Source organism: Mus caroli, chromosome 1 (genome assembly GCF_900094665.2).
Source record: "Mus caroli chromosome 1, CAROLI_EIJ_v1.1, whole genome shotgun sequence".
Taxonomy (NCBI): domain Eukaryota; kingdom Metazoa; phylum Chordata; class Mammalia; order Rodentia; family Muridae; genus Mus; species Mus caroli.
In genome coordinates this window covers 140,463,262-140,471,880 of record NC_034570.1, presented here as the reverse complement: position 1 = coordinate 140,471,880, position 8,619 = coordinate 140,463,262, and the positions used below count along the sequence as shown (strand labels likewise).

At 37.9% G+C, this 8,619-nt stretch overlaps 1 pseudogene; it reads right to left on the bottom strand.

Moving 5' to 3' along the window:
* Window positions 1–792: 792 nt before the first annotated feature.
* LOC110296214 lies at window positions 793–5,172 on the bottom strand (annotated as a pseudogene).
* Between the last annotated feature and the right edge of the window lie 3,447 nt (window positions 5,173–8,619).

The following is an 8,619-nucleotide window of genomic DNA, read 5'->3' as shown; positions in this document are numbered from 1 at the left end:
TAAATTTAAGAAGTCCATAAATTTGAAAGAGAGAAAAAATGTTGTTCAGTGGAGTTTGGAGGGGAAATGGGGAAGGGGTGGGGGTAAGAATGTAATTATAATAAAATCTCCAAAAAAAATAAAAATAAAAAGAGAAAGAAAGAAATCATGCCTTGACCCTCAGTACCAGACATGACTTTCCACTTGTTGAATGGGCCTTAAGGTCAATTAGACAGCTTTGGTTATCACCAAAGGAAACTCACTACTACTGCCCCAGGGTTATCATGCCATGTCAGTCATTGTTGTGATTTTAATTTTTTAAAAAATTAAATAGATGCTATCATTGGTTTTAACATACACCCTGGGGTACTTATATTTATTTCCTGTCTTTTGGAAGTATAATCACTTGTAGGGATGGAGAGATGGCTCCGTAACCAAGAGCACTTGCTGCTTTTATAGAGTGGGTTTGTTCCCAATATCCACATCAAATGACTTACAACCTCCTATAACACTAGCTGTAAGGCATCCATAGCCANTTCTGGCATCTACAGATANTTGNACAAATGTACAAATCTATAAACACACAATNCATTTAGAAATTATCATCTACATTGTTCATTTTGTGGCAAAATAACTTCTGCATCTCTCAATACTTCATTTGAAGTTTATGTTTTTTACATGTCTTTTTAAATTTTTCCTCCATTTCCTACCATTTCTATCTATCTATACATATGTCTGTCTGTGTACTTCAAAAAGCTTTATTTTAACCTTGTCCAAAGCTTGGGAGAGACTTCTGGGTGGTTGCAAAGCTTTCTAGTGACTGGTCAGTTTTGAGATGACATCGGAGACTAGCTGGTCCAGAGCAGAGAAGGCTTGTGGTCTGGGTATTCTGTAGAGCTTGGTTATGTGATCATCCACCATCTTATGGATGAGTTTTTCCTCCTTAACAAGAAAATGGTTTTCAAGGAAGTCACAGAGCTGTGGGTCTGTGAGGACAGAATTCCAAGCATGAAGATCCAAGAAGGTCTGGTTCAGGTTCTTCTCCAGGGCCATGACAGTATCTACAGCCTCCTGGGTTTTACCACACTCATCTTTAGATGACTTCCAATCATCCTGGAAGAGCAGATGGCCCCTGTGCTCATACTGGAACTTGAGAAGATCCAAGGATGCTTTCATGCTTTTTGGCCAATTCATAGAAGTGGCCTACATCTTGCAGAGCTATATCACCCTGTCAAAATAGTGGCCCCAAACAGTAGAGTTACTGTAGGAAGCCAGTGGGTCTAAGTTGAAAGGCAGTTGAGGGAGGCTTCCCCTTCAATACCAGAACATTCCATGTCATGACTAATCAGTAGTATGGAGCTAACTAAAAAAAGCTGGTGCTGGCTGGTCCATAGAGCCTATGGTGAGGAAGATGATCCCAGAGCTGTGACTGGATGGATTAGAAGGCTGTTTGAAGCTAACAAAGAGGGAGTCCCCTGGTCTATTCTTTCCTAACACACTTGAAGCTAGAACAAAGCCAGAGCTTCTCCAGGGTACTGCCTTGACTATTTTCTTAAAGGCTTTGCTCTCATGAGGACTATGGAAACTATGATTTATTTTTCTGTATTATTGTTATGTTAACACAATGTACTATGCTGTCCTTCAGCTTCAGTTCTTGTGCTCTCCACTCTGTCTTATCATACTTTTCCAGAGGTCTGGTCAAAGCATGCAGGAAAACATAGAAAAAAGATAAGATTCTGTGTCTGGTTTCCTTGCAAGTGACCATGGTAACCTGGGTGGGCTCAGTGACACTGTTAGGAATACGGCTCTGTGTGCTGACATTCTCCTTTGCTATATGCATTCTTCACCTCCTAGCAAAGACACATCACCTTTTTGAATTCTTGAATTAGACTTCTTGACATTGGAAGCAGTTGAACGGTTTTGTATGTCCTGATGGTCTTGTGTAAGCTGACTATATTAAGGAAGAAGTAATGGGCTCATTAAATTCCTTTTTTTTTCTTTTTCTCTGTCCAGAAGACTATTTCAGAATGTATTTTTACCTTTATAACATGAATGAAGAAATAGGGATCCAGGTCTCACAGCTTCCAGCTGGTAAACATGGAATTTAGTTCATATCTAATTCTATTACCTATTCTTAACAGATTTTGTAGGTTACACACTTGATATTTGTAAAAGATATGAAGAGAAAAATGCCTTATTCTTTAGGGGGTTACCTATGGCTCCAATCCCACCATTTCTTGACTCATCATTGTGATACCAGGCAAGGGCTTTCTCTATGAACTCTGAATTGGCTCTCACGGATCTCCACAAATAAAGAATGGTTCCAACAAGAGTCACTATTTCTTCCTACTGAACAAATGTAGAAAGTGTTAGTACCCACTCTATCAGCCTCTGTTAGAAAAAACTGATCTTTCAGGCAACTTGAAGTATGGAAACCAGAAGTGGTCATTTGAAAGGGAAAAAAAATTCCTGTCATCTATTCTTTTCCAAGAATTTCAAAGGCCAGAGCAACTGTTTGGATGTATCTGCATAACTGGAAAACTTTATCCAAAATAATGAGAATGAAATGCAATGTTGTATTTTATAAGAAAGACAAGCTATTAACATGACAAGATGATATGATGTGTTTGTGCTCCTTGTGATGTGTTATCTCTGTGAGACATCAAACAAGAGACTCTTCTCATTATGAAGGACCCCTGAGTAATATTGTCAAAGTCACTGTGAAGCCCCTTTTCATGCTAGCTGTACTACTACATTTTTTATTAGGTATGTTCCTCATTTACATTTTGCTATCCCTAAAGTCCCTCATACCCTCCCCCCCACTCCCCTACCCACCCACTCCCACATTTTGGCCCTGGCATTCCCCTGTACTGGGGCATATAAAGTTTGCAAGTCCAATGGGCCTCTCTTTCCAGTGATGGCCGACTAGGCCATCTTTTGATACATATGCAGCTAGAGTCAAGAGCTCCAGGGTACTGTTTAGTTCATAATGTTGTTGCAACTATAGGGTTGCAGATCCCTTTAGCTCCTTGGGTACTTTCTCTAGCTCCTCCATTCTCTGTACTACTACATTTTAATCATAAATTCCAAGTAATAGGCTTTTGACATCGATTTCTTATGGGAGAATTTAAAGATATTTGTTTTAGTTTTCTAAGTTTCATGGAAGAATAGAACCTAGAAACAAATGGGACTTTGGAGGGATGTCTGGTTTTGATACTGAATAAAATTAGGGAATTTAAATTTAAATAGGAAAGGGAATGTGAAATCTTCTTTGTTTGGAAAGAGCTGAAAATGAGTAAATGTTTTGGAAGTTTCCCCAGTTACGATTTTTCATATGAACAATCTAGAATTGCCAATACAATAGGATTCTAGATGTTTTCCATTAACATCTCTTTCAGAAGTTGACACTATTAGAACTTTACTACCACACTGAGTCCTCACACTCCTCTCCCTCCTCTTTACCTCCACCATCTTTGGTTTTTCCTTGAAAACAAAGGAGTCTTTACAGAGTAGCTCAGTTGTATAGTTGTGGGCTCAAAGGCCACCCCCTTTTATTCTCTGGACTGCTCTTTCCAATACAATTGTGGTAATTTTCATCATTAAACTTAGTTTCATTCTTCCATACAATTCATGTACAAATACCAAACCTACCTATGATAATAGGACAGAAGATTAAGCTCAGAGTTTAAAGTTAAAAGGAGAAAGGACATATAAACATGTTTCTAGTTATGAAGTGATTTTTGTCAAGGGTTGGACACAGGCAATCTATTAGAATGATATTCTTCAAAGTTTAGTATTTTTAGTTGTCTCTTCTTCCTCTTGATTCTTTCTATTGTTGTATGGAACTCTCATAACTAATATAATCTATTGGTCTATTTCTTTTTTGCCTTTGTTTGCTGTCCTTTTGGGGTCTTATCTACAGAATCATTACTGATATTGATGTGTTTCAATGTTTCCCCCATGCTTTCCTTGAGCAGTTTTGTAGTTTGAGGCCTCAGGTTTATATCTTTGATCTATTTTGAGTTGGTTTTTGTATTTGTTGAGTGATAGAAGTATACTTTTTCTAAATATAAATATAGATCTTCCTAAAATCATGTATTGAAGAAACTGTCTTTTATGCATGGTGTGCTTTTGATGTGTTTCTTAGGAATCAATTAGTGATAGATACATGGATTTATTTCTGAGTTTGAGTTTCTTTTTCTAATATTTTCCCCTTTCAATAGCTAACTATACAATCAGTTTCCCAGTTCCAAAATATTAAAAGATTTTAGTTAGCTTCAAATCTTTAGAAAAACACTACCAGGAAAGCTTTGAATGTTGACTGAACTAGACCAAGACTTTAGATCATAGGCAGCTTTGCTCAGTGGTACTTACCTCTGGGATATGACTCCCACACCCTTCTACCTTTTCATTTTTTAGTTTTGTAGCTAATTGAGGTTAGATATTCAGACTTACCTTTGGCTTCTGAGTTTTTCAAAGATAGGATGTTCCAATGTGTTGAAGTAGAAAAGGCATTTAGATATTAGACAATTGTTTTCACTGGTGTTATAGTGGTTGGACAATGCACATGTGAAATGAGAGTGAATAATGTCCCATGACTACTTGATATTCTGAGCAAAGCAAAACTATGAAATAGACCACTCTTTCTTATTTAGAAATATATGCACTCTTTTATCGTAACATCTCTTTTCTTTTCTTTTTACTTTTTTACTTCTGTGTCTTCCAAAGAACATGTTGTATCTATATGAAATGCGACAACTAGAATGAATTATTTTATTTATTTGACAAAATATTGATAAAACATCATAGCAGATGTATACTTTTCCCTATAAGTCAAATTCAATATATAAATTAGAAATAACAGTCTGAAAACATTCATGCACATTAATTAGTGTAATATCATGTAAAGTGGATCATTACCTAATTGGTCTTTTCTACTTTTTATGCAGATTGTATTTTCTGATAGCACATGTTCTTTTTAATCCAACAAGATTTGAAAAGATTTGAATTACCAGTAAGGGTACAGGTAGGTCAATTTGTTTGAAAAGAAGACAAAACTACAATTTTGAAATAAGGTAAAACACCACTACCACCAGCACCACCACCAGCACTACCAACAACACCAGCACTAACTAGCACCAGCAACATCACCAGCACCAGCATCCCCACCATCACCATCACCAACACCAGCATCACCACATCATGACCGTCACCACACCAGGACCACCACCTTCAACACTCCCAGCATCAGCACCAGCACTACCTTCACCATCACCACAGCCAAACCCAGAATACTGTCAAGTTGAAAAGTTTGCAGCCTAAGGCAGAAAACACTAAAAGAATATGTTGACATTAGGAATTAATCTCTGTACTAGTAGAACCCAAACCAAACAACTCCCTGACAACAATATTTTACAGACGCATGCAGTATATCTCCTTCATAGAAAAAGTTCTGTGTGGGCCACTGAATGGTGCAGAAATCTTATTATCAGGAAATGGAGATAAATTAGAAAAGGCTCATACGCTGAAAGATAGACAAAGGTGTGTGGAGTTTATTCATTAGGAAATATAAATGAGTGAAAAATATATTTTGATTCACCAGCATAGAACCTCTAAGAGTTTGATAAATCTAGCACAGAGCCACATAGTTGTATGAGTATAAGTTAGAAGCATGTCAGGGTGAATGGGTTCTCTATTTAATGGGCAGGGATAACTTAACTAGACAGCATTACCAGTTCAGCATATGGTCTTAAGCTTCCATGAAGATGACCAGAAATGTTGAGGCTGCATTTTTAGCCTTAGAATATAAACAAACCCTTTGAGGAATGTCAACATTCTTGTTATAAAGGCTTGCTGGCAGTGTTGGGTAAGAAAGTTGGTGTGGACCTGTTAACACTAGGCATGGGAGAGAAAGAAGATTTCCCCCAGAATGTTATTGTCTCCAGTTAAGAAGTGATCAATTCAAGGAAAATGTCATCTTCTCCAATGTAAGAAATGATCCACTGGAGACAACTGTTCTCTTCTCCACTATAGGAAATGATCAGCTGGGGATAATGTGGAGATCTGAGAGCACAAGGTTGTCTTGTGAGCATTTTTAACATTGCTGTGTTATAGAACCAAACCATTTGCTTTGTAGCCAAGCAGTGAATCCATGTGAGGACCATGATGAGGCAGTAGAGAATTTCAAACCTCCAGTTTAAAAACAAAGAGAAGTTGTATCACCAGCCGAAGGCAGAAGTGTCAGTGATAGAAGTACCAACCTGGAGGATGATAGAACCTAGAAGCATAGTAAGCATGGCCTTTATGGGATAAAATTCTCGAGCCAGATGATATTTGAAGCAAAGTGCAGCAGTGGTCAGTACAAACTACCCTTCCCTGTTGAGGCTGCAAACTGCCAGCTGACTACGTCAGTAGAATTTCTTTTGGGATGATGAGGTATGAAGGGTATGAGGAGGAGGAACACAGAAACTTTAAGAAAGCTTAACTCATTCATTAGGGGTAATGACATTGCCTGACCTTTATTGGAACTATGAACAAATATTTGGCTTGGAGTCTTACGTACCCAAACATGCTTGATCCAGGATTCTGTTATCAGGGAGACAGTTTTGTCTGCCTTTGGGTTTGTACATGGAGAAGAAAACAAAGATAATTTTACCAACTTTATACAATGTGGTTCAAGTAGAAGGTTGGTTGTAAAATCATGTGCTGGTCTAAAGTAGTGCACATCACATACACTTACAAAATCTATGTATTATATCTATAAATAGATTTTTGCTTTGTTTTGGAACAGGCTCTCATTATGTGGCCTTGACTGTCTTGGATCTCCTGATGAAGTACAGGCTGTGTCTCAAATTCATAGAGATCCACTTGTTTCTCTCCAAGTTCTGAGATTAAAAGCTGTTGCCACCACAACCATGCTTGAGAGATATTTAAATACCTCATTTCCTAATTTTCTGAAGTCCACGGTTCATCCTATTGTGTTAAGAACATAATTGTGTGTATAGAATGTTCACAGTGTCATGTACAAAAAGATAGAGCTAGGATTTGCTATTAAAAGATAGTAGCTGTAAGAGTCTTTGCATCTGCAGCTTTAAACTGCAGTGTTTGCACCTATGAAACCTTTGGTTATCATACTGTATTGGTGGTGACTTATGTACAAGATGAAAATGACAAAATTAAAAGATCATTTCGAAAATATAAAAACAAAATTTATTGTCAGCTTTATAATTTTATATACATTGATATTTCCCTGTGTACAATCAGTGAAATCAAGAACTTGGAAGTCCCACTAGTGAGAGAAGCACAGTGGCAGGGGCATGGCACTTCAATGTCATATGAACATAGAGTTACATTATACACTGGACTGTGTTCTGTAGGATGTATTCTGTTCATACACATCCGAGACACCTAAGCATGTACACAAATGATAACATTTCATTAGTTCTGAGTGTACCTTGAATGTACATGCCATCCAAAAGAATGCAAGACTCAACAGTCTTGGTGCTTATGAATCCATCCTCAAGCAATACACACACACACACACACACACACACACACACACAGAGAGAGAGAGAGAGAGAGAGAGAGAGAGAGAGAGAGAGAGAGAGAGAGAGGGAAAGTTGAAGAAAGTCTGATGAACCTCAGCAACAAACAAGTTCCTTCTGTCCAGAGGAGTAAGACAGAACTTTGAATTGGTTTCTGGCTTCTACTTTGTTCCCTATAGATTTCCCATAAAAATAGTAAAGGGAAGACAGAGTTTTCTCTGGCTTCCTACATTGCTGGCTTACTGAATGAAACAATATAAAGATTAAATTTCAGTTTTCATGTATGTGAAGGCCACAGGACCGTTTGCACTGTTGACAACCAAAATAGGACAGCTTCATAACTTTCTGGTTAGTCACTTAGTAACTGAGTGTGTGGCCTCTGTCTGAGACCAGGAAGCCCTGGATTGCCATGTTGGGATGATTCTTAGGTGGCTACCCAGTGATTTCATGTAGGGATCTTCCCTTTCCCAGGTTCCTCTAGTATTTTCCATTGCCTTTACCCACTTGAATTGCTGTGTTTTCTGATTTGATTCCAAGGTTAGCCAACTTCTTTGGCTTTATATTTACTGTACTCTTTGATTTTTTTTTCTTCCTGGGAAGTGGCCATTGTGGTCTCTGGCTTTATGAAACCTTCCTCTTCTGTTCTTTTCTATGCTGTATGGTTTATATAGAGCACCATTGTAATGGGTGGCACCTCCCTCCTTCCTAGAGTCAACCTACTGGGGTATGTGATGGCAAATTGGAACAGGTATGCTAATATTTACATGAAAAAGGACAAGGTGGTATATCATTGTAATATAATTTGACCATTGTCTATATTGGGTTTGGGGAAAAGATGACCATTGAATGATTTCCTAAATAATTGTCTTAGTTAACATCTCTTTTCCTGTGAAAAAAATGGCATGACCTAAAACAACAAAGGGAGCAAAGAACTTAATTTATGTTACAAGTATCAGGCCAAACTCCACCACTGAGAGGAAAGAGGGCAGGAAGTCAAGGTAAGCACCTTGAGGAAGGAACTGAAGTAGAAACCATAGAAGAGCACTGCTTATTTGCTTGTGCTTCATGGCTTGCTCACCCTGTTCTCTTTATCACC